The 27,215-nt window shown below is 37.6% G+C and overlaps 1 protein-coding gene across 7 annotated transcripts in view; it reads right to left on the bottom strand.

Moving 5' to 3' along the window:
• Window positions 1-27,215, bottom strand: part of cdh23 (cadherin-related 23) — a 1,363,918-nt gene that overhangs the window by 600,000 nt on the left and 736,703 nt on the right. The gene's annotated exons all lie outside the window — the stretch shown is intronic.

Genomic DNA, 27,215 nt, shown 5'->3' with positions numbered 1-27,215 from the left:
TGTTTTGGATTTCTTTCCTGTTTAACAGAATCAGAGTTGCAAGAAAGGATAACTTTCTTTAGTCTCAACTAATTAAATACAGACTTTAAATAATTTATTATATGCTCAAAGTCATCCATTTCCATTTTTAATTACATTGTCTTAAAAGAATAATAGACGTTAATACAGTATTGAAAAAATGTTATTTTTGTCCATTCTTTTTTAAATATTATTTACATGTGATTAAGACATGTTATAGGGCTGAGGCTAGGGATCTGCGCTGGCAATCGGAAGGTTGCTGGTTCGAATCCTGTAAGAAATGGCAAAAGTGACTCTACTCTGTTGGGCCCTTGAGCAAGGCCCTTAACCTACAATTGTTCTGTCCTGGGTATGACGTTAATCTGCAAGTAGACCCTCCAACCTGCAGGGAAAAACCTGGGGGTTGGTGGCAGAATTGGCACTCCAGCCACAATAAAAAACTTCACATTCAAATTGGTTCCATTTCATCTGAACTAGTGTGCTGCTGAGGTGTCATCCGTTGCATGGCTGCACTCAGGCCCTAATCTGGGAACCTGAGATGATTTGTCATGTGGTGGGTGCGGCAATGCACAATCAGCGTGTTCTCCTAACCACCTCCTCCTCCTCCTTGACACAGAGTTCAATTGCTTTAAACTCAAATAAAAATACACCAAACCTCAAATGTTTTTTAAATGAATTAATTGAAACTCAAAATGACTAAAATCACAGGTTTTTGCATAGTCTAGATCTGTCCATGTTTTTTTTTTTTAATGTGTGAAGTCATATAAAGCAGACTTTAAAACCATGTTACTATTGTCATACACGTGCGTTTGGGAGGCAGGCTAAGGGTTTTTTCGAAGTGCACTAACCTTTCCTCTCCTTTCTCCTACATATCCCCCAAAGGGAAACCAGCATAAAATACTTCCTGCTTCCCTTGCATAATCGCACACCCTACCGAGGTCATGTCCAGCTTCAATTATTGGACCCCACCTCTCCCTCCCTGGCTATTATAAAAGCCCAACTCCTTTTGTCTTTAGTTGTCCCTGTTTTGGACACAGAACCAGACGTTGCTCTGGTGCCATCTGTTGAAAGTTTGATATATTTTGATTTGTACACTGTACAATATAGGGGGTGGTTCCCCAAACCTTTTTCTACCTTCTTTGTGCTTCATTACACTATGTATATATGATGTAGGCAAAGTGAAAACATAATCAATGCGTTACTGTGGTCACTTATGTCAGAGATGGCTGGGGTTGCGACCTGGCCGGGACACCCAAGAGGACCAGAGGAGGGCTTGCACCTTCCCCAGACCATGTCAGGTCGACCGCCCTGGTTGCATTGGTGACCACGGGTAGGGAGCTTGGAAGCTCAACCCTGTAGGGGCCTGTGATCACCGCCAGGGGGCGCCCCGCTGCCTTCGGAGCCCTGGACCTCAGCACTTCTGCCACACCTGGAAGTGCTGGGGGTAAGAGGAACGGGGACACCCGGAGTGCTTCCGGGTGCGCAGCCGGCACTTCCGCCACACAGGGGAGTGTCGGAGGAGGAGTGCCGGGAAGCACCTGGAGTTCGTCCAGGTGTGGATATAAGGGGCTGCCTGCCTCCATTCGATGGCTAGAGTTGGGTGGAAGAGGACAGAGCTCGGAGGAGAGGAGTGGAGGCGGACCAGAGAAGAGAAGAGAAAGGCATTGTGAGAAGGCCTGGACTTGACGGGTGACTGCTGCTGCGGCACTGGGTTTGTACACTATACTGTAAATAATATTGTAAATAAACGTATGTGTGGTGATCAACATCATGTCTACCTGTCTGTGTCCGGGCTGTACCCCACACTTTATAGTAGACTGTAAGAACACAGCATGAAATGCTATTTCTCTTTTTAACGTATCTGGAAATATCAAGATGTAATCTTCATTTAAACAGAATATTTACAGCATATTAGGGTGATGCAATTGAAAAATTGACATTGCAATAATATATTCAATTAAAAATGAACAGATATGCCACTTCCATCTGTAGAAAAAAGTAAGTTCACCCTCGGCTCTAATACCTGATAAAGCCCCCACAATTAGACATTTCCTATAATGGTGTAGCGGTCTCTGACATTGACTGGGAAAAAGTTTTTCCTGCTCCACCATGCAGAACTCTTCTTGCTCTCTGATGTTTGAGGGGTGTCTTGAGTGTACAGGCATATAAAATCCTCCCTACAGCATCTGTGGGATTCAGATTCAGGCTTTGGCTTGGCCATTCCAAAACCTTTTTTTGTTTTCTGCCATTCCTTGGTGGAGTTACTGGTATGTTAAGGGTCATGGTCATGTTGCAAGGTCCATGCTCAATTGAACTTTAGTCTTCTGACAGATAGTCACATATTATCTTCAAGTGCCTACTTGCACAATGAAGAAATTATACTGGATTCAATGAAGGTGAGATGCCAGGCCCTGATGCAGCAAAGCACATTTCCACCATGTTATCAGGTTCTTCTGGTCAAATGTTTTCACCAACCATGCCTTCTAGGACTGTAAATAAATAACTAACTATCTTTGACTTGTCTGTCCAAAGACTATTTTCCTAGAAGTTTTGGCCTTTGCCTTGGTCTTCTTGGGCAAACCTTATCCTCACCCTGACGTCTAGACAGCAAAGTTTTTCTCCTGTCAGACCTCCCACGTTAAGTCTGATATGTGTAGACTTTTCCTAATGGTAGATTCATACATTTTGACATTAACAGTTTCAGGAGCTACCATGAAATTCTGGTGTTCTCAGAGACTTCTTTAAGCAACTAGCATTCTGCTCTCATCCTGAATTTGCTTAGTGGCTTAGCTTGGACAAGTTTATAATTGTATGAAATCTTCTCCACATGTAGATGAACTTCAGGACAGTGGAATACTTGATTTCCGATTGTTTAGAAATCATACTGAATCCCTAATATTTGGATTCTAAATGTTTACTTAACAAACAGAAATTGTAACAACTCCCAACACACAGAGAATTTATGCAACTGAGCTACTGGCAGGAGCACCCCTACCTAAAGAAAAAGTGTGTTCTTTATCCTACCCAGAGTCAAAAGTAATAAAAGAATATCTAAAAGAAAATATAGAACATTGTATTATTAGACCATCTAGTACCCTAATTGGGGTGGACTTTTTTCATATGGAGGATGATGCCTTTAAGTATAAATATTTATTACTGAACATTTAATGAAATCACTATGACAAACAACTACCCACTTCCTCCTATTTCTTCATTGCTAAACTAGGTTACTAGTTGTGCCATATTTACTAAGCTTGAAATGCGAAGTGCAGGTTAACACACTGCAAGAAACAGCTAGCAGCATCTACGTACACTTCTGGATTAAAAAGGATGTTCTACTCTGACAAGCTTAAAGAATTTAGATGCTTTGCCATACTGGACAGAGCATACTGTAGTACTGGACAGAGAATGCTGCAGGAGGACCTAATCCATGGGTATTGTTTACTGTCTAAAATTAAAGTTGATCCAGTAGAATTTCTTCCCCATAGCATTGAACTACATATTATGTAAACATGTAGAAATAACTAGTAAATGGAAGTCAAGACACACTTTGTCATACAAAGGGTCATCAGAATGACCAGAAAACTAATGTAACAAACCATTTACTTAAACTGGGGTCAAAACCTTTTAGTTAAGCTGGGCTCAAGAAAGGAAACAAAAACAAACTAGAGAAACTAATCTCTAACTAACTCTCATTTGAAAAACGTGACACTTTCTAATGCTCTAACGCATCAATTCATTTTGTGAGGCTACTTGGTACATTACAGGGATGTACTGAGTTGGTGCATATTCTAGTAATATTAACCAACCCTGGGAAAAATGTCAGTCTTTCAAAGGTCTAATTCCCACAAAGGGTTTACAGACACCAATTTATAAAACATGAATATCTTTGGGATGCAGAAGAAAAACTGCACAGATAGACTGAAAAGTTGGAAACTCCATAAGGATTAACTCCTTGGATCTATAGGGCATTGGTACAAACCACTGCATCAGCAGAAAACAAAAATATAAAGCATCACTTCTGGGGGTAATCCTTCTAATCTTTCTTCTAAATTATACTAATTAATGTGCTTCCTTAAGGATCTGCTGTGTTGATTTGCAAACAGTCTCAGTTTCCATGAAAGGGCCTAACTGTGCATGATTCACTGTTAGCTTTTCAAATCTGCTTCTTTCACCACTTAACAAATATGTCTTGTCTTGAACATTTCCCTATATCTCCATATCTTTCTTTATCTCAATAATTATATTAATTAATATTTAAATTATGTGAATTTCCCCTTGGGATTAATAAAGTATCTATCTATCTATCTATCTATCTATCTATCTATCTATCTATCTATCTATCTATCTATCTATCTATCTAGCAATCATGTCCACCCTGGCCATCGGACCTTACTTATTCTATGTTAATTAATGTTGACTTATGTTTATTTTTTATTGTGTCTTCTATTTTTCTATTCTTCATTTTGTAAAGCACTTTGAGCTACATTTTTTTGTATGAATATGTGCTATATAAATAAATGTTGATTGATTGATTGATCTCCTGACCCCTTTGTTTTTTTCCACTTGCCCTCAATGATCTTATTCCAAGTACTTTCTGACCCTGTGGTTAATTTTATTTTTTCTTTCTCAATCAATCACTATGTTCTTAGAAAACCCAGCTGCTGCTGAATTTACCTAATTTCTTAATCAGAAGCTAGCTCTTGACATTGGTTATCACTTTTGCACAATGTAACCATTTGTGTTCCTTTTTCTACACTACTCTTCCAATTTGTGAATACAGTACCATATGTGATTAAGTATTTTATAACAGACCTAATAAGATGTATATTGCTGTTCCGGATTTTGTACAAATGAGTCAGTTCATTTCTTTTTTCATTTCTTGCTTCATGCAGTTAGTTCCTTTATTAAGGTTTTGCTCAGTTAATTGCTTCTAAAGAGTTTTATTAAATAAGGTAATTAACAAAGAGCAGCCACATGTGTAAATAACAATGTATTCTACAGTGGAGTAGCTAATTCTTTGCTTGCGTAAGCTCATCATTAAGTGGAGGCACTAAACTAAATATTCAGAAAAAATCAGCAAATACAAGTGGAGTCGAAGTCGTCTGAATCTGTGTTTAGAATGCACATTTGAGACAAATTTCATGCCTGGACTCCCTTACGTACAGTGATGGTGTCTCTGGCTTAATTGTCTTTTAGGTTTATTTAATTCCTTTCTGGTATCGTAGCATTCACAGTCATTGTATATTCATTTTCCATTCTTTATTGCCTTGCTTTTTCTTTTAGGTATGATATTGTATGATTTTTCTCGACTCCTTTATGTGCCATTTTCCTGGCTCTATTTTTTCCCTAAAACTTCATTACATTTTTCTTGATAGTTTTCAAATTAGCTGCCATTTATCACTTTTTTTAACCACCCTCTTTCAGATCCCACTTATCCAGGTCAGGGGTTCTGGGTGCTTAAGTCTATCTGAGAGATAATGGACACAAAACAGACAACATCCATGGACGGAAGCCAGCCCATCACAAGGGCCATCAAGTCCTTTTTTTACTTCTAGCAATCTTTAGTCTCCGTTTTGCAACTTCATTTTCAATGCAACTTATCTACATTGTGTTCTTATTTGCATTTTCTTCTAAGTAGTTAATTTGCTCAGTTTCTTCCCATTTACCCCTGTTGCCACCTCCTTGAGATATTTTCCTGATTCTCATATTTCCTGTCAGCCATTCATCTCAGTTCTTTCCTCTCTCTGTCCCCCGCCCATGTAGTTATCTGTCACTTTCCACCACAGTGCTGCTGAGTGGGAATCAATCATTGTTGACTAGCTTTTCGCTTATCTCAACTCAGTGTGATTGATTTTCCTTGTTAGGTATAATTTGATGCTGTAGCCCATCTCTTCCAAAGCAAATTAAATTGTAGTCAAGTCAAATGTGCAGTAATGTCTTGACGGCGTAGGTATATGTTGAGGTGGTGTTCTTTTTAGATAAAGTAAAAAAGCAATAGGCAGACATAAAAAAGAGAGAATGTGACGGGTGAAGTCTGGGCTCCTCCTTTCAAGATCTTTAACAACTCATTTTATAAGAGATAACAAAATGCATTGTACTTCTAAATGGCAATATTAATATTAATCAAATTTCATCTATTAAAACAAATATACAAATTTATGGACAAAGTATAAAAAAATGTCACACGTTGATGTCAAATACGCACATGTTAATCTTTTGCAGCCTAACTGGTTTCTGATGACACGGCCTGCCAAACAGATAGGACTGCCATCTACAGAGAAGATTACCAAGCGATGAGGGAAAGAAGTGTTGCGCTAGGTGGCCGCTGGAAACTGCTTAGAAGAGAGTCCTGCAAGAAGTTCTTAGTCTGCCTGGACTATCTACAAACTGGATTTGTACTTGTTCCAGTCAACAACATCAAACAATATAAAGACATTTATTTAAATTATTCAATCACAACAGTTATGACATGGTTTTCATGTATTTTACTCAGTATGCAATAAAATGTAATACATAGGAAAAACCTGATGAGGCCAGCTCATGGGTTTACCCACATTTACAATATATTGCATGGATTTACTAAAATACAATATGCAAAGTGTATTGTTTTTATTAAAATATTTTGGAAAGCAAAGAAGAAAGAGGAAAGAGTTCAGAGGCTGCGGGGATCTAACCCTCACCAGACCTTTTTATTTTAGTAAAATGTACGAAAAGAATTTATCATATCACAGAAAAACAACAAATTAAAAGGGCAACATGTCAGCTTAAATGGATTTAAATAGCAAAAGAACTGAGTTATAATTTAAAAAAAAACTGTTTGAAACATAAGTATGAAGCAACTGTGACTCTGCAGGACTCTGATGTACACCCTAGCCAGTGGGTGCACAGCACTCCATAAATGAGATAGGAGGGGATTGGGGATGGAAATGGGTCTTGAGGATTCCAAATATGCAGATGTAGCAGTGAATGGTGTTCATTGACAACCGTTTTCTGATGCATCACAGAAGCACGAGGGCTTTTAATGCAATATCAACTGAAGGATTGAAGATCATTGCATTCAGCACTGGTTTTTGATCTTGCCCTCTACTGATGGGAGATTTTTATTTACTCCCTGTATCTGTTCATGAAATTATGCACATTGAAGGATGAAGCTCTAAATTCCTAGCAACCATAAATAATAAGGATTATTCAACAAAAAGTGGTGAACCTTGAGCCGTCATTAATGGCAAATGATTGAGCATTTTGTGGATGCTCCTTTTACACCAAAGTATGGCTGTGACAACTATGCAGGACATTTCTTAAACATTTCACAATGTTCACAGTCTTACACTGTCCTGTGCTATTACGTAACATGTTACAACAAATTTAGAATGGGGGTGTATTTACAAAATAAACATCAAAGCTGGGTGGCATGGTGGCGCAGTGGTAGCACCGCTGCCTCGTAGTTAGGAGACCCAGGTTCTCTTCCCAGGTCCTCCCTGTGTGGAGTTTGCATGTTCTCTGTGTGGGCTTCCTCCGGGTACTCCAGTTTTCCCCCACAGTCCAAAGACATACAGGTTAGGTGCTCCTAAATTGTGCTTGGTGTGGTAATCCTAAATTGTCCCTAGTGTGGGGGAGTGTGTGTGTGCCCTGCTCAGACCAGGGTTTGTTTCCTGCCTTGTGCTCTGTGTTGGCTGGGATTGGCTCCAGCAGACCCCCGTGACCCTGTAGTTAGGATATAGCGGGTTGGATAATGAATGGATGGACATTAAAGCTGCTATAGGACAACATTGAATTTCTTGTCATTTTACTCTTTTCAATTTCAAGGTAAAAGAGGGTCTAAAATCACTGCTTCCTGTTTTTATTAGCATGTTATAAACTGTCCCTAACTTTTTTTGGAATTAAGGTTGAATGTGAACATGGCTCAGGTCGAAGCCAAACAACAAATAACATTTGAAACTTACATAGTTGGATTGGAGGGGATGCCAGGAAATACTAACTTCCTTCATGAACCACAGAACATCATCCCCTAGGACACATTATTTTAAATGGGAATAAAGTTTCAAGGAGGTAAAAAAGAAGATACACACTGAAAAACAGTGGAACTGCACAACACCTATGCAAAATACACAATTTCCTAGAAAATGCTGCCTGATGAAACATTCTATAATGCAATCAAAAAACTAATACACATTTTATTTTGTTCCATTTTTCAGACTACACTGTCAGCCACACTGAAGAGTGTAATACATTTGCAACAAAGTATTGCAGCGATTAATTTATACAAGACTGGAAAGGATGGCCTACTAATTCAAGAATCAGGCCATGCTTAAGGCTCACAGACTCCAAGAGCACAAGTTGTTCTCAAAATTTTGACGGCATGGAAGTTGAGACAGAAGTGGCAAAATCATTAATTCCTCTCATTAGACTTAACACTCTTACAATATACTGTATTCCCATCTCTTGCTGTGAGCAGTCTCAAAATTGTACTTAACAGTACATTGACCTTTTAACTTCCAATACCTGCTACACTCAAAACTAAATTTTATTATCTGCCAAGTATTGCTACATTTCTATTCTACTTCTCTCAGTCTGAAGTTGAAGAACTTTGCCATGCTGTTATCACTTCATAACTAGACTATTGTGGTTCTGTTTTTAATGGTGTCCTTGTTAGAATTATCAACAGGTCGAAATACGTTCAGTCTTGACCTGAACAAATTGCTGTGACCTAAGTAACCTCAAGTTGGCTCATTTACACTGGCTTCTTGTCAAATGCATTTAGTGTCATAACTTCTCTGTCCTGTCCTAGTGTTGCCCTCACAGTATATATAAATATATATTTATAAACAGTATATGAAATGTTTCATTGCAGAATGCTACAGTATACATCAATTTTAATCATCTTGAGAAAACATTCTTTGTTGTGACCATATGCAATTGAGAATAGCTACATTTTAAAAAATTACTGCTTTATTAATTTTTTATGGATACATTACAATTTCAAAAATACATTAAAAGGTGCAACATCCAGTTTATATTTTTCACAGAGTGCTACACATCCACATAATCACAGAATGCCTTTTATTTTTATGGAGTATTGTGTGGGTTTTACCCTGGATACTCTACTTTTCCACCCACATCCATAAATAAATGTGGTACAGAGTATATGTACTGTTAAGAATGAATCATGTCCTAAATGGCACCTCATATAAACATCTTCTGAAACTGTTGGCCTGCTGGTGAAAGAGCATGCACACAAACACATGCTATTGGTGTAAAATGATTAGCAACAAACCAATAAATAACTCAATAAAAGTGAAAAAAAAAACACTGAACTGACATCGCCAACGATAAAAACTCACTGTTATGTCACACATGTCCATGGTGCTGATTGGATGAAAAAACTGTATTTTTAGCAGTTTGTACTAAAATGTATGTGGCATTTATCCTATTTTGTGATTAAATTTTTCATAAACGTATATTGTAATATATGTACAGTGTAAAGGATGATGTCCTGACCGGGATGGGACAGGATCCTTATCTGGACAGGGTTGCCAGCTTCTTGGAAGCACAAGAAGAAAGGCATAATGTTCCATACCAGTGGTTCTTAACCTGTGAGGTGGGCCCCCCTAGGGGGGCATGAAGTAACAAAAAGGGGGGCGCGAAGATGTGAAAAAAAGAAAACAAGAATCAAAAATATGAAAAAAACACCTGTTGAAACCAAAACAAATTAACTTAAACTACATTCTGATACTAGAACAATAAATATAGAGTTACATAAATGTTGATAAAAGTTAATTAGGTATAATAAAATATGCATCTACATTTCAAAAAAATGGTAAGCGGGGGGAGGGCACGATTAAAACTGTTATGAAAACTCGGGTCACAAATACTTAAAGGTTGAGAAATGCTGTTTCATACCTTACCCAGGAAGTTGTCAGAAGATGGAGGTTTGGAACTGGGTATGCTGGAGTCCCAGCAGGGTTGGATCAGGGAACAATACCTAGCTGGGAGGCCAGTGACAGAAGGACTGGGGGAGACAATCAGTCAGCGTTACATGCTTCCCCGACACATTAAGTGGCAGTGTCTCTGTGCAGTGATACCATAATGGACACCCACAAGGCATGCTGGGAACTGTAGTCCCATGGGGCAGCCTTGTTAGGTTACAGGGGTGTCGCCAGAGGGTCACAAATCCCTCCTTCCATAAAGCTATGCCCTAGTACAAGGAGTAATCCTGGATCTAAGATAAAGGAAGCCACTCAACCTTATCCAGGGAAGTCAGAGTCAGGACAGCAGCTGGACTACACTCTCCTGGCAGGAATGGAGGAACAAACAAGAAAGAGAGAGAATAGAGCATTTGTGATTACACAATATGTACAAATCCTTTTTGTGAGTTAGTACTGTAAATGATTGTTGTGGTTGAGTTTAGGGTGCTGCAATGCCCCCTGCTAGTCACAACAGTATACACAGCTGATGAAAGGTTTTTTTGGCCTTTTTTTTTTGACTTTGAGGTTCAGCTTTGAAAGGTTGAGTTGGAGTAAAAAGGCCACTGCTAAAATGCTCAAATGTTTTACAGCATTCCAATTTTTCCAGTTTTTATTGAAATTAAGTTCCTAACTGGTACAGTGTGTACCAAATACTTTCATAACCCTACATTTTGAGTTGCCGTCTTTTTATGTATTTTTGACATTGTTGAGGGAAATTCTAGTTGCAGGCATTGTGAAACTGAAGATCTTGGTGGAGTGAGAAACTCTTGCAAGGTACACTCTATAGTAGTATGTAAATGAAGAAATAATTTACCTTATCTTACATTGTGTCACAGTTGTAACCTGTTTATTTAACACTTCTCTCTATGATAAAAAAAAATCTTTGAAGGAGACGAGACGTGATTGTCTCAGAGACACTTTCAAGTCCCGCGAGATGAGTCTTCGTGCCAAGCGATGTAACCAAGCCCAGAGCCAGAAGCCCGACGAGACAAGAGCTTATGCAAAGAGATTTGGAAAAGTCCTGCGTGGTTATTTCAGACACATTTGTTGGAGAGAGAAAGAAATGATATTTACTCACGGATACGTTGCATTGTAATGATGTAATTCAAAACACAGAATCAAAATTCAATGCGATATTGATGAAAAGGTAAAAGCAAAAAGAGATTGAATATACGGACAATAGGTGATACGACAGGTGCGTCGCACAAGATGCAGATCATGCGGCACAGCAGCAGCAATCCAGCAGCTGAACAAGCAAAGAGGAGGTAAAAAAAAAAAAGAATTTTATCACCGTTTAAGAGGGAGTGTTGGAGAAGTGACCGCGTCTCCTTGGGGTGAATTCAGCCCCCTTCTTCACAACGCGAGCAGCAGAGATGTAAAGTGGTTGGCGCGTAGCACAGGTGGGGGAGGTGTGTGGCTAGCGAAGTGATCAGGGGGCGAAGCCCCCCAGTCAGAACAAAGAAAATAGTAAAGAGGAATATAGAAGGCTGCTAGCCAGACTTCCGTTCATGCTGTCTGTTTTGTCACATCTCAAATGCTCTTTAATAACTCCATCTACAGTATGTCTGCTATGTTCTTAGGTTTCGTTTTATTTTACTTCTATGTAAGAGAATCTAATAATATATTTTATTTATTTAATATCTCTCCCATGCCGAAAGTGTTCAGGATACAATAAAATTGTTATATACTGCACATAATAATAATTAGAACAGAGGCAGATAAAGTAACTTCATCAGAGAAACACACCGATTATAAGGCAGTGAAAATTTGGAATATAAGTGCTATTTGGATTTTGATTTGTTACTGTGATTACATTAAAAGAGAACAAGAGAAATGTATGGAGACTTTAATAACGTGAAAAATGTTCTGGGACAAAATTGCAAAAAAAATCAGTTTTAGAAATATGTTCAGAAATGTTACCATCTGCTTTTCTAGTAAAGGAATGTGTTATTCTGCTGGGGCCATTTCTAAATTTCCATGAAATATACAATATATTCCTGTTGAATAGAGATATTCCATGACTGATGGACCTGCTATTTATGAGTCTACTGCAATGTGTAATTAAAGTGGATTAGAATATTACCGCTAATGAGCCAAAAAGTGTAATTAATTCAATTTGCTATTATATTACTATTAATTTGCGATTGTACAACTGATGTAAACCTTCCTAAATGACAAATAACCCCTGAGGTTTTTGCACCTCAAATACGACATATGTACTCTATATACCAGTACCATAACCAAAAGACTCCTATATCATTCCAGACATGAAGGAGGTGTGCTCTCCATATCAAGAGAAGTTAAGCATACAGTAGATGTAATCAGACAATATCACCCCCATTACCTGAAAGATTTTTTTGTACTACTAATGGAACATGCAGACCTCTAGTCCTTAAATAAAAGGGAATTGAAAAGGCTAAAGTCCACCAATATAAAGTTAAACTTGATCATGAATTAGAAACTTGTAGGCAATATTCTTTTCTAGAAGGGTATCAATAGAGACTCTTGTGGGTTGTTGATACTGCACATGTACTGCTGAAAAAGCTTGTCAGAATTGCTAATGGTGGTGCTTGTCCATAGTTTGTAGTGAGCACAGTAGCAATCTCATTTGATTTGGGAACATTATAACATTCATCCATGGTGCATGTACTTCTTGAAGTTGTCTGCCATCTGTCTGTGGTTTTTGATTTTTGTTTTTTGCAGTTTTTAAAGCAAATGAAGAGAGATGTCTTCATTTTCAGGACTTGAAAATGCTTGTGCAAGCTGTGATGTTTGCAATAAGTACATCTTATGACAGTGTGTGATTTGTCTGCCATTAATCATTTAGGATTAGAGGGAGAGGTTTGTTGGGAATGGGGATTCTAGAGACAAACTGCACCTATCTGCTCTGTTATTGTATGCAACATTTTTGGCGATGAAGATGGCTGAATTTTCACTTCCACCACCTTGCCAAGCCTGGAGAGTCTCTGGTGCCTTGGACCCACTGGCTGGAGTCTTTTGAAACTTACCTCCTCAGTCTTGATTTGGAAAATGTAAATGATGGCCATAAGAGAGCTTTGCTCTTACACTATCTGGGAACTGTTTAGGACCTTATGGAATGCAGCCACATACTCCAATGCTGTGACTGTCTTGAAGACGCACTTCTCCTGTTCGCAAAGTGCTATCCTCCGCCGAATCCTGTTTCGTAAATGGTGACAGCAGGCTGGCGAGTTGGTTCACTAATATATGGCTAACTTAAGGGGATTAGCCAATTTATGCAATTTCTGACACACGCAGGATGAATGTATTTGGCATCAACTGGTTGAGCACAATAACAGTCCAAAAGTCCAGGAAATGCTTGGATGATTTAACTCTGTCACGGGCTATTCACATTTCATTTCTGATACAGTCGGCAGCGGAATTCGCTGCTTCCTGCTTCCTCAGCAGTGCCAGGAGACTGGCTCAAGCACTGCAGTGCACAGAAGACTCAGGCAACTGCAATGAGAATACCGGCATGCAGCTTATGTCACAGCTTCCTCCAAGACCCTAAAACAATGTTGCAGAAATTGTGGCTTTAAATCACACGCTACAAGAGCGCAGAGCTGCCCTGTCTGTGGTCAGAAATTCCAGCGCTGCAAAAAAGCCAATCACTTTGCGAATGTTTGCCATTCTACTCCGGCATTGTCAAAGCCTCTGACGATTCATATTGTGATATTCGGGCATGCCTCTTTTAAAACTTGTACAGTGGAACTAGACAACATATGTCTTTCACTTTTGCTGTATACTGGGGTAACAATGTCTCTGTTAAATCTAAAGACTAAGAAGCAGTTTTTCCCAGATCTCCAGCTATCTGCTCCAGTCACCACTCTCTGTGGCTATGCCAGCTCTAAGATTAATATTGTGGGTTCAGTTGAGCTTTCAGTATGCTATGGTTCCAAGTTTCTTCCAAAATTCACATTTCATGCCTCCCGCCGTGGTGCCAACCTCTTAGGCCTGGATCTCATTAGCAGCCTTGGTTTTTCCCTTGTTGACACTAGTGGATCTGTAATGTTTAATGTCTGCTCCACTTCACCACAGAAGTGGTCATTATTTTGTAACGGACTTGGCTCTCTCCCTGCCTTTCATCATCAGGTTTTGCTAGATCCCAATGTGTGTCCTGTCATCTAGCCACCACGTCACATCCCACTTGCTTTCCATGACGGAGTATGGACATTGCTGAGCTGCATTGTCTCCTAGAGGCTGGAAATACAGAACCTATTAATGCTGTCCCACACATTTCCAATTTGGTTGTTGCAAAAAAAAAGAGTCAGGGGAACTACGATTCTGTGTTGATCTAACACACGTGATTACATTCTATTATCATCATTATTTTTGAATAATACTCATTGTTAACAAGAATATTTAATAAAGAAAAAGGTGATAACGGACTCTTTGATGAAGTCAGCAAACAATTTGAAATGCTTCAGCTTTCATATCCATTAACTTAGTTCCTGAACACACCCGTATGCTATTACATGCATGCATTTTCTAACTTATTCAGTGTTAGTTTATACACTCAAAGAAAGAGTAAAGGTTAAAAACAGATTTCTGGGGTTTGGGATAAATATAGTAGTTGTAGATTGCCCAAGGAGACCAAAAATAAAACAAACATATGGCAAAATGGGGCCCAGCTAGGGCAATGTGTCAAAGAATCAGCTGCGGTGAAAACAAAACCAGTGTAAGTAACCATGGGTTAATCTCTTAGGTGGTGCCGGGGGAGACTGACAGGGTGCCAGCATTGAGGGGGATATATTGGGACTCTGCTTTTTATGGTTGTTTGAATGTCACTGTAGTGAACTCCTGAGCATCTGAAGAGTGCTGTGACTTTCTAGACCCAAGGCTGTAAGGGGCATCACATGTCCCTTAAACATACTCCAGGCATAAGCTAGAAGGTATAGACTTAATAGAAGGACATTAGTGCAGCCAGAGATAAGAGAGAGAGAAAGAAGGGGGGCTGGGGGCTTAAAGGGGAAGAGATAGACAAGGAGGGAGGTACAGTATATGATTTTAGTGTACATTTGATGATAGCAACTAGACAGACAAGCACACCACGTTAAAGGTTCTTTTTGCTTTGTTTGCTCACTTGCTCACATATCCCTCGTGTCTTTAAATAAATCACTTTTTTTTTGAAAAATATACAGCTCTTTTGATTGCTTTATTTCCTGGACCTCTAAGAGGCCCTCTGCTACAATGTATATATACTTTTACATTTTAGTGACACTCTGCTTTTCATTTCTGTAGCATTCTTATTATTCAGTGGCTGACATACAGGTAGTAGTTTCCTTTAGATAAAATGGAAATTGTAAACTTTTAATTAAAGCCAGAATCTAAAGGATTGAATTACCTAACCCTTACTTAATGAAACCAGACAAAAGAAGATACTCTACAGTGTTCCACAGAAGCAAGAGTAAACAAGAAGTTTCTAATAACGTGAAAACCCCATGTGAAATGTTACAGCTAACTGATGCAGTGAAAAACTGATGTGAGTATTTTTAATGATGTAGAAAGGTCCAACTTATTCCCAAAGGATATCTGGGAGATAGACTGTAGATCTTTGGCACTGACAGATAATGCAGCCAGAATTTCTTGCCTAACACTTCAGGTTTCACTTTACATGCCAAATATCTAGATTGCTGACACACATTTAACTTGCATATCAAATGCTACTGACCTTTTGATGGATTATGAACTTTAAAATCCAAAAAGAAAAGAAATAAGTATTCCTTATTTACTATGTAATTGAGTATTTTTTTTTTTTGGCCATTTGTGTTTCATTTGTACTAGCAAGTACAGTACAGGTAGCTTCAATCCCATGAGAACCAAAATTATTGGTATTTTCTAACCTGTAGGTTGTGGTTAATCACAAGACAATTTTTTCTGTTTTGAGACATATTTATAAATCATTTTAACTGTTATGATTAATGGCATTATAGTAAAAAAAAAAACCTTAACTTGGAGACTTTGGCACCATTCTTTCAATCAAAGGCTTTAACAGACTTTAAGAGTTTCATTTAGCTTTATATAGAAAATAAGTATTTCCAAACATGAATGAGATTTCAAAAAACGAAGTGGTATCAAGACCTTCAAAGACAAGTATTTTAAAAATAAATTTGAATCCTTTGAATAACTTTGACCTAAATAAAACACCTCACAAAAACATCCCTTTGATTATATTTTAGTCAGGGATTTTACTAAAAATCTTATACTTTACTTCCCTATCCTCCCCATTATCTGGTACAAAGACTTTACTACAAAGTATTAATTATGATCTACATTTTTTACTTTTCTAAGGTGTTTTTGGAAACTCTTTACACATAGTTGGGGATTCTGGATATGACCTTAGTTTGCATCCAGAACATATTATTTAAAAGTTGATTTACAGTAATCCCTCGCTATATTGTGCTTCAACTTTTGCGGCTTCACTCTATCGCGGATTTTATATGTAATCTTTGTGTAATCTTTTTTATATGTTATCTTTGTACATAGTAAAGCCCTTCATTATGGCTCCAAAACGATCTGTTCCTGCTACTGTTTCAGGGGCCGTGCCCAAGCGCCAATGGAAGATGTTAACAATTGCCGAAAAGGTAAAAGTTTTGGACATGTTGAAGGAAGGGAAAAGCTACACCGCTGTAGGACACCATTATGGCATCAATGAGGCTACGATTCTTTTTATTTAAAAAGTAGGAAAGGAATATAAGATCTACGGCCGCAATGTCCTTTTAACCAGGGTGCAAAACGAGTTGTAAGTGGATGTAATAAGGCAGTAGTCTGGATGGAATTTGCTTTAGGGATTTAGGTTGAAGAAGAACAACGGCGGTGCTACACAGTCGCCTGAAGAGGCTGCTTTAGAAGAGCTGTAACGCTCTCCTTTGTTGTACAGTAAAACTAAACTCACCGTTATCGGACAAGTCATCGTGTCATTGTTGGTGAGTAACCATAATTAATTTTCTACTTACATGTACATATGTTTAGTGTCACTGTACACACATTTACTGTATACAATTTTTCTTGCATTGTATGTATTTATTGCTGGTGGCCTGTCTATCGTAATGGCTGTAAAATATGTGATATCGGAGGCACTCGATATTTTTAAAATAACATTTAGGTTTTACTGTATATAAACAGTGTGTTTACATACATAATTTCAATGACTCTTACCTAATATCTAAGAGAATACAAAGGGTTTATGCTGTATAACTGTGCGGGGAATATTTATAAACAGTGTGGGAAAGTTTATAAGGGCTTAAAATATATAAAAATAACCATACAAACATATGGTTTCTACTTCGCGGATTTTCACCTATTGAGGAGGGATTACTGTATTCTGCTGCAGCACTATTTTGTGGAGCAGTTGTTGCTGATTGGCTGGGGAAAATACTAAAGGGTTGTAGGTATTAACGTCACAGAGATCACTTCCTATTTATCCAAGTTCATGGGGGGAAAAAATGATTTGCCGTGTTCTTGTTTTGTGACAGTTTTCCTGGTTAACGAAGTTCGTGGTACATCTTTTTGACTTTGATTTAAGGGTTTGACAATCGTATTGCTGACTTCTTGGTTATGAATCTTGTCCATCCCTCTGTTCACATCTTATCTCTCATTTATTTTATAAATCAACTAGCTACATGACCTGTTGAAGACAGGTTATAGAATAAATTAAAAGATATATACTATATATATACTTAATATCTCTTGCCTTACGGGTAACTTAAGCACTTTTGTTCTGCATTTTTGTTTGGTATCCATGTGTGTGTGAACCTCTGCTAACCGGTCCGCCCCCTGTCGAATGTATTCCTGTAAACCCTGCTTCTCAGACACTGTCATTCGGAGGTGACTTGCTCGCCTCTTGTCTGCTTTATATGGATTGCTCTGAGTGACAGCTAGTATCACACAGATAATAGCATTTTAGTATATAGTAGATTGTTGCCTTTCTCTTCCTTGAAGTATTATAGTATTTTAATTTTTAATAATTAATATAATTATTATTATTTTTGAAGTATTATATTTATTTTTTTAAATTTCTGTTTCATGTTTTTCATTTTTAGCAAATGTTGAAATTTTCCCCACTCCCTTCTCTGTACTTAGTTTTGCCCTGCTCCATTTTTTTACCTTGTTGAGAAAAGGGTCTTCAGGGGCCATACATATTCCACCTTCTTGCTTCAGTTCTGGGCTAAGCCATTAGCTTTCACTTGTGTTTGCTAGGCTTTCTTCCTTGGATTCCCTTTGTATTTCTGATCTTTGTATGTACTTATTGAATTTTCTGGATTATGGGCTCTCAGCTCTGGCTGAAGGATTTGTTTTTGGATTTGTATTTTTGCCTATTTTGTTAATAAACTTTACAATTATTAATACATTTAATTTTGTTTTTTATGGATTGGGGTTTTAATGGTTCCCCTATCATTTTGAAATTTATAGGCCTTGCCTTTTTAAGAGTACAGGCCAAAGCCTGATTTTAAGTTGCAGGCCCAGGCCTACCCCTAGTTTTGAGGCCTACTGGATGTGTTTCAATTCTTTTTTGAGTTTGATGAGCCAGAATTATAAGTAAGATGATAAAGAAAATACCTCTGGCTATACCAGCTCTCTTACTGTAATACACCAATAGACGATGTGAGTCTGTGCTCTAAACAAATCTTGGCAATTAGATTTTCAGAAAATAAATTAACATTAGTGATAAATGTTATATAAAGAAGGGCATACCCTGTTTTTAATAGTTACATGGTTTATACTTACAGTAGTTGATTATGCATGAGGGCAGTCTGCGGGGATTTTAACACTAGAATCCCCACCAAAAATGTATTTTCTTTGATCGCCCTATTTTCCCCAACACGTGTGAGGAAACACGTATGGACTCATCAGTGCAGAAATTACCCGCTGATAACTGCCTTTTTTTGAAAATGTGTCCATTAGAAACACTGAACCTGCACTCAACTATCCCCCATTCAGCAAGCCATTTGCCCCTTCTGACACTATCTGCTTGGTACCTCCAGTTTGAATCTTCTCATTTACAGCACAAGTCTGTGTTGAAGATTTTATATTGCAAAGATTTATAATGAGATCTACAAGTAATAAATAAGTAGTGCTATATCGTTAATTTTAAATACATACATTTAGTTTGTGTTCCATGTCTACAATGATCCGTGTAAATGTATGACAAAACAAGAAATGTGAATCTTTGTAGACACAAAACAAATGTATGTGTTTATTATATCAAATATAACTGATGAATGTGAGTTTTTACTTTTTTGAGAATCACGCTTCTGTTTTGTCATCCGGCAAACAGAAAGAAATTGTAGTTTCGCATTAACTTTTGCAACTAACAAACCTACACAGATTGTTACTCAAAAGACATGTACTGTATTTATTATATCCAGTATGACCGCTTGAATGTGAAACACACACAAACACATACAAGCATGCAGACGTCTTTATTTGGAAACGCTATTTGGACTTCACATTCACAGTAACGAGACAAGGATACTTTTATCGAAGAATAAAAGCAAATAAAAAGAAATCGTTCAAATGACATGTTGTTTGTTATATAAATATATTAATAAATAAATATATAAGCTTGATATATAAATGTGTCATAAAAGTAAGAACGAAATTATACAAACTGTGTCGGATGGGGTGTGTGTGAAGATGTTTTGTGAACTTTGCAGCAGTCTATTAGTGATATGAAGAAGTTGTCTGTTGTCTTTCCTGAATAAGGAATTGCATTGAATGTGAATGTTTCAAATGTCTTTATTTCTGAAAAGGGCCTGCACTCTATTGAAACACCACAGAGCACTTTGCATTAAAACCCCTCATGTGCTACCAGTCGTCCCACAGGGGAAAGACTTTCCTAGAAAGTAGTTATGATGCTTATGGAGCCGTTTGTGGACAAGGGCAGAAGCGTAACAACAGATAGTGTCTTCACATTGCTGTCGCTGGCTAATAGACTGCTGCACCGTTTAGGAAACACGTTCACGCTCTCCCCAATCTGACACTGCTAGTATTATTTGTTCAAAAATGACACCATATATTAAGCTTATGTCACATTAGGGTAATTATAATGCCATTGACAAATAATTTGTCTTTTTAGCGCTGACTGATACAAATACAGTATCATAAATTGTGAAAGTGTTTCGTGAACGATGCAATTGAAGAACATTGAATACGTTAAATTTCATCAGCCCAGGTAGCACACTTCATAAATTAATCAAATTATGAATCTTTTTTTAATTAAGCCTTGCCTTGAGGTACTGGACCAAATGAAATATATATACAGTATAAGCGAAGGCAGGCTTACTGATATACAAACAAACTGGAGCCTCATGAAATCAACAATGTGAGTGTGGAATCACCTTCAAAAAGCAATCTGTCGGCTTCAACAGTTTTTAGAACTTGGATGGAAAAGTATTAAATCTGGAAAATTGACTCTTCAGTGCTGACACACTTGACACTAAACACTTGACACACCTGGCAAACCCACAATACCCTACAGCAGAACTAATTTTCAGTTGTGCTGTTACTATTCACAGCTTGATGCTCATTTACTTTTTCAAAGTACAGTACTAGTGCACTGTGTATGCACAGTGAGTTAAAACGGTATTTTGTGATATGAGTTTGTGTACAGTCATTAGATGGAAATGACAAGAATATGTGTTTAAAGTTTATAAATTACCAACCAAATGAATTTTAATGAGCAAATTAATTTACCGCAGCCCAGAGTTAAGTGTCAGGCTATTGAGGGTACATGTACACACACACACACTCCCAAGGCCAATGCAGAGTCACCAGTAAATCTAACACATGAGGTACAAAAGCTGAAATGCTAAATACAGGGAGAAGGTGCATATACTATATACCAGCGCTTCCCGATTCATTTTACCCTCATACCCCCTGTGACGGACGAGACCGATTTCGCACCCCCTTGGTTTGAGAAGAAGTATAAAAAAATATGAGGTTAACGCAGAAAAACAGATCAACAATTGAAGCTTTATGAATAATGGATACTTTATACTCCATCAATAATTGTTTTGGTAAAGCCATACTCAGTGTCTTTGCCAGGATTCAAATCAACAATGTAGGAGCTGGGATTACTATCCAACTTCAGTAAAATACAGTTTACATTATAGTTGTTTAAGATGTCCATCCATTCATCTATTATCCAACACGCTATATCCTAACTACAGGGTCACGGGGGTCTGCTGAAGCCAATCCCAGCCAACACAGGGTGCAAGGCAGGAAACAAACCCTGGGCAGGGTGCCAACCCACCACAGTGTTTAAGATGTGACAGAGTCAATTTAGAATTTATTTTTTTAATTATTTTATACATGTTTAGTTCTTTTTTCACTTTCATGGCATTGGCTACAACTCTTTCTTAACCGTTTATCACAGTAAGGTGTTTGACTATCTTTACAGTACATTTAATACGTAATGCTTACTTTGAAAATTACAGCCCAAACAAATGTAAGGACTAACGAAAGAAGCATTTCTTTAAATTGTAAATAAATTACACAGCAGAAAAACCAAATCGGATGAAAACATTCCGAGCAAAGCACCCTCAGTTACTGTCCAGAGGCCAACACACTATATGACAAATCCACACAGTCTACAATTACAAATCACTTCGCCTGTAATCCAAAGAAGTAAATACTCCATTATACTAGACCTGAAAAGTCCCACAGCCTGATAAATTGTATCTGAGTCTAACCTGCACATTCTAAAGGCAACCTGCAAACAATGCAGCCTCTACTTGTAAAATATGTTTAACTTTCTGAGCTTTGAGCTATCTTTTAATTATAATATATTTGTGATTTCAATACAGTTCCCCCACATAAAGTAGTAAATAATGTATAAGCTCATAAATAAAAAAAACAAAAAAACAAATGAGTGGTACAGCAAGCCAGGATTAAACAAACATGAGCAAGGTTCTAAAAATGATACAGTTGTATCATTTGCTATTTTAGTGTTAGTGTGAGAGATGGCCGTCAGCTTATCCTGGTTCATACATCCACACCGCTAGATAGAGTCCTCCCTGCTACATGGTGGTGCCCCGAATACCCGCATGGACAATGGAGTTCGGCTTCACAGCCCTGCTGGATACCATGGGGGCTGCCAGGTAACGCTGCAGGGAGACACGTAGATTGTTTCTGTGTTGTGAATTATTATTGTGTATTGTGGAGGTGCTTTGTGCACATTAGAAAAGAAATTAAAATTATTTCTGGGACTTTTACCTGGTGTCTGGATGTGTTGACTGTGGGTTACACGGGGTAACAATGACCCCTAGTGTCACAATAGATAGATAGATAGATAGATAGATAGATAGATAGATAGATAGATAGATAGATAGATAGATAGATAGATAGATAGATAGATATTAAAAAATGTATATTTAATTTATTACTGCATATCTGTAATTAGTGTTACTACAGTATATCATTTGTTAAGCCATGCAAAGGTCTGTACATATATAAATATAAAGAATAAAATCTTTACATAAATGTGTCAAATATTCTAAAATATGCCAGTTTGTGTGAGTGGCTAGGTGCTTGCAGTACTATGCCCTGTGAAAGACTGGTGCACCATTCAGACTTGTCTGAGCCTTATGCAGTTGAAGTAACCTCTGGTACACCTTGACAATACGTTGGAATGATCAAGTAATTGAAAAGATAACTGTTGTCACTAGATATTAGCATTTTCATTTTCCACATGTGTTCAAATAAATGTAGAGCTTTGTACAAAAATAAGCTTTAAATCAGAATGTCACTTGAAATATTTCTTGCCCAGTTAAAGCCACAATTCAAGACTACTTAACACCACCACCACCACCCCATTCATTTCACTCAGGCATTCACCTGGCCATTAAAAAAACTTTATCTTGTTTCATTTGAGTCTTCTTGTTGTTGATGAAGTTTTTCTGGATGATGTTATTGTTTCAAGATCATTTCCACTTCAATTTTATATTTTTGATAGATCCCTACAGCTTCTGGGATTTATGGTACAGTACATTCTATAATTTGTGTCTGATTCAATTACAACAGATGTTTATGTTTTTTTTATGTTTTGAGCTTAAGAACATTTTATAACCTGCAAATTTTCTGCAAAATAGAAATATCACTTTCTGTCACTCCAACAATGAGAGACAGAGTAAACGTTTTTCTCAATGGGCCTATCAATTAAACAAAAATATATAGTATCTGGTAACTAAATTTCTTAGTGTTTTTTGGCATAAATAAAAATTTTCTACATAGATGTAGATTAGCTGCATTACTTACCAACCTAGCTGTATCAACACATATAGACAGGCAGCAGACTTATGGGAATTAGAATTAAAGTTACATTATACAGTAGTTATCAAAAGATTCTGGACATACTTTCTGAATTATGCATTTTTTTATGTTCAGACTTAAATGTATTCTGTGTAGTGTCACACACAATGCGCATGGGAGGCAGCTGAAGGGCTCACAAAGGGATAATTCCATACCAGACCAAGGGGTGGCAGGGTGCAATGATCCTTCCTCTTTCTTCATTGGCAGACCAACTGTGGGAAATTTCACCGGAACCTGATGACATCACTTCCGGTTCTGGACCCTGATGAGGTCACTTCTGATTCTGGCACCGATGACGTCACTTCCCCACCATGTTTGCCTGTCTGTACTGAAGTCTGTTAAGACCTGTACCATTTGAACTAAAAATTCCAATTTGGCAGCCTATTTTAAGCATATGGGCTTCTGCCCCCAAATTTTCTCTGTGTCTTGTGGAATCCTTTCACAGTAGTTTTAAAATATATCTAACTACCTTTAAAATAGATGGGCTTCGATAACGCTGCAGTTTCTCCTTGCCAGAAACAACATCTATCTATCTATGATTTTAAAGACATTAGTGATATATTTTCTTAGATTTAACTGAAATGTTAGCAGCTGCATACGACTTTATTGATTGTGAGTTAAACAGAACAGATTAAACCAATGATATGTCTAGAAAGGTAGGCAGTTTATTTATTATAGATTCTCATAGCCTTTACTGCTGAGATCTTATTGAACTTATAAATGATATTACAATAAAAAAATAAAGATCAATCAAAAACACAATCATCACTATGTTCCAGACATTAATGTTTGAAATAAAATGTCAAACTCATTCTCTCCCCATCCCAATTCACAGCGCTATGCTAACAAAGTGCCAGTATCAGGCAGCTCCTCACATATATTTGAAGCATCATTGAGGCCAAGCAGAGACATGCTTATTTTAGAACAGCATTTAAGACTTCTTGCTAAATTCTGAAAAAAAGTTTTGGACTGGTTAGGATTCTCCTAACTGAGTGAGATCCATTAGCAATGCAGGGTTGGATTTCACAGAGGATATCCTATACTACATTCTACTTGTACAGAACCTGCTGGGTTATCCATGTAAAGATTTTCTTGCTCAGACACCTTTCCAGATTGCTTTGTTCTACACTCCAATCACTACTAGGCTTTGCCAGCTTCCTACCAGCTGAATGCTGTACCATTTTATCAAAATATGCTACAAATGGAGAAGACACTTTTAGACTGATCTCTTTTGATCTCTGTGAATGATAATCATATACAGTATTTCAGCCATGTTCAAACTAAACAGCGTTTAATTGATGGATGTAACTAGGAGTCCAGACCTTAAGGACTTCTGTATTCTTCTGTGAAACAATCACACTTCAAATGTAATTTTCCAGTCATGCATTTCAATATGTACAAGAAAGAAACATTGTCTTTCTGCCCAACTTTCCTAATCTTTCAATATGTGCACCCGAAACTGAACTTGCTAGTAACAATGAAGAAATTAGCTGCAGACTCCTTCTGCTTATTCCAAACGGTACAGCCCTGGATGATTTTGGGCAATGAGAGGAACAGGATTTTTCAATCAGAAACTCAAGTAAGGAATGGAATTCATCCAAATGGAATGGAATGTAACCTAAAATTGTAAGATTGATTACACAACATTCTCATACTTATTTGAACCACTTCAGAGTCATGACCGGAACCTATGCTGCAGCAGTGAGTGTAAAGCCAAGTGCCAGAACATTTACATATACTGTATAAATGAATATGAATATGTATGAATACAAGTATAATGAAGAAATATATTTTTCCACATATTGTAGATACTGTACAACATATTCTGTAAGTAAAACTTTAAACGCTTTTCCTGGTTTGTCAGAAGAGGCTAAATAGCATAGCACTGGACCCTCAAAGGCAGACCAAGGCTGCACCATAGAAGTAGTATGACAACAATTCATATAGTATGTAGGATTCTCTCTGTCTCTCCCACCATGGGTCATCCATAATAAGACCTAAATCCACAATCCACAATTACATACTTTCTAAACTGTTCTTTCAGCAGTAAAAAAAAAAAAAACATAGCTTGCTAAACAAACAACATTCCTGTATCCAAGAAAACTACTTTTTAAAAATTTTTGGTAAGTGAATGGAAATAACATAACCTATTTTTGCAAAGGTGTCTCCATATCTCTCAGATGGATTTTCTCCACTCATATATATTATTTATGATGAATGGTAACTCTCTTCTAATATCATGGTCATTGGTCTGAAGTACTCATTCTGCAGATGCTCCTGAGTGACTCAGATCTCTGACCTTGTACCTTTCCAGGTGATCATTTTTTCATGTGTAGTTATTTTGAAGACTACGTATTGTTTTTATTATTTTCGTCACTGTTTTTATGACACTTTTGGTTTCCAAAGATGTTTTCTCATTGTAGTTTGGGTCTTGAAAATTCATCACCAGATTGCATATCACACTCCAACTTATATAAGAGCAGATAGTTACAGGACTTAAACATCTGTACTTTATTTACAAATAAAGACCCTCTCAGTCAAAAAACAACCAAAAAAACTAATTACTTTTTTTAGGACTTTTGGAATTTTTTTACTTCACCGACTAAGATTCCAGATTTTGTCCAGTTATAGGAAAGTCATCTCATGTCATTTTCTAACCCACTTAATTCAGGCTAGGGTCAAGAAGAGTGCTGGAGCCTATCCCAGCCAGCACAGGACACAAAGCAAGAACAAACCCTGCACAGGGTGTCAGTTCATCACAGGGCAAACAAACACACACACACACACAAAGGCCAATTTAGTGTTGTCAATTCTCCTGACATGCATGACTTTGGACAGTGGGAGGAAACTAAAGCACCCAGAGGAAACCCATGCAGACAAAGTGAGAACATGCAAACTCCATGCAAGGAGGACATGGGACACGAACCCTGGTCTCCTTACTGTGAAGACCGCAGCATCAAAAGTGTGCCACTGTGTCACCAGTATAGGAAAGTTTATGGATCAATTAGTTTTTGCATGTCTTATGATTATGAATTAATTGATGGTTCAATATCTGCATTCATAGTTCTGCCATCTTTGGAATAAAAACGTCACCAGTGGCATAGTGGTTTTTATGGAAATTCTTCATAAATAATGAAAAAAAAATTGATAATCTAAAGGAGTGTTTCTTAAGCTTGAAAAGGTACTCCTGCTTTTCTGTTCTGTAAGATTTTGACAATATGCTCACTTAAAACCTGTTACATAAAATTCACTCCTTTAAATTTTTACAATACCATAAATTGTTAAGGCAAAAAATGATAGCAGTACAGTGGAACCTAGGTTCACGAATGTCTCGGTACATGTACAAATCGGTTTACGACCAAAAAGTTTGTCAAACTTTTGCCTCAGTTCATGACCACACACTCGGTATACGAACAAACCAGTTTCCCTTTTGGTTTGTGCACGCCGATGATTTCTGCACGTGTTGAATTGTTCTCGGTTAGACGTGCGTGCTTTCGCTGTGAACTCTTTGTGCTCTATTTCATTTCCCTTTCGGTTCGTACGCACCGATTACTGTATTGAAGCACGTGTTCAGCCTCTCCCTGTTCATTATTCTCAGTCAAACGTGCGTGCTTTACCTGTGAACTATTTGTGCTCTACAGTATTTTGTGTGCTTTTGCAGTTAACCATGGCTTCTATGCACTGTAACCTTCGCTCCACCCAGTTCCTCCTCACTTCGTGCCAGAACTCGACTCATGCAAGGTTAGTTTTCTTGGTGGTTTATGGTTAGTTTTTGTATTACGGATTTTTCAAATGTTCATTTTTTGGTTTGTAGTGTGAATTGTTGCAATATTAATTTTCTTGGTTGTTTATTAAGTAACGGATTTTTCAAATGTTCATTTTTTTTTTCCCCTGTGCTTA

Source organism: Polypterus senegalus, chromosome 1, assembly GCF_016835505.1.
Source record: "Polypterus senegalus isolate Bchr_013 chromosome 1, ASM1683550v1, whole genome shotgun sequence".
In the NCBI taxonomy this organism is placed as follows: domain Eukaryota; kingdom Metazoa; phylum Chordata; class Cladistia; order Polypteriformes; family Polypteridae; genus Polypterus; species Polypterus senegalus.
The sequence above is the reverse complement of the archived record's forward strand: the minus strand, read 5'-3'. Positions and strand labels throughout refer to the sequence as shown.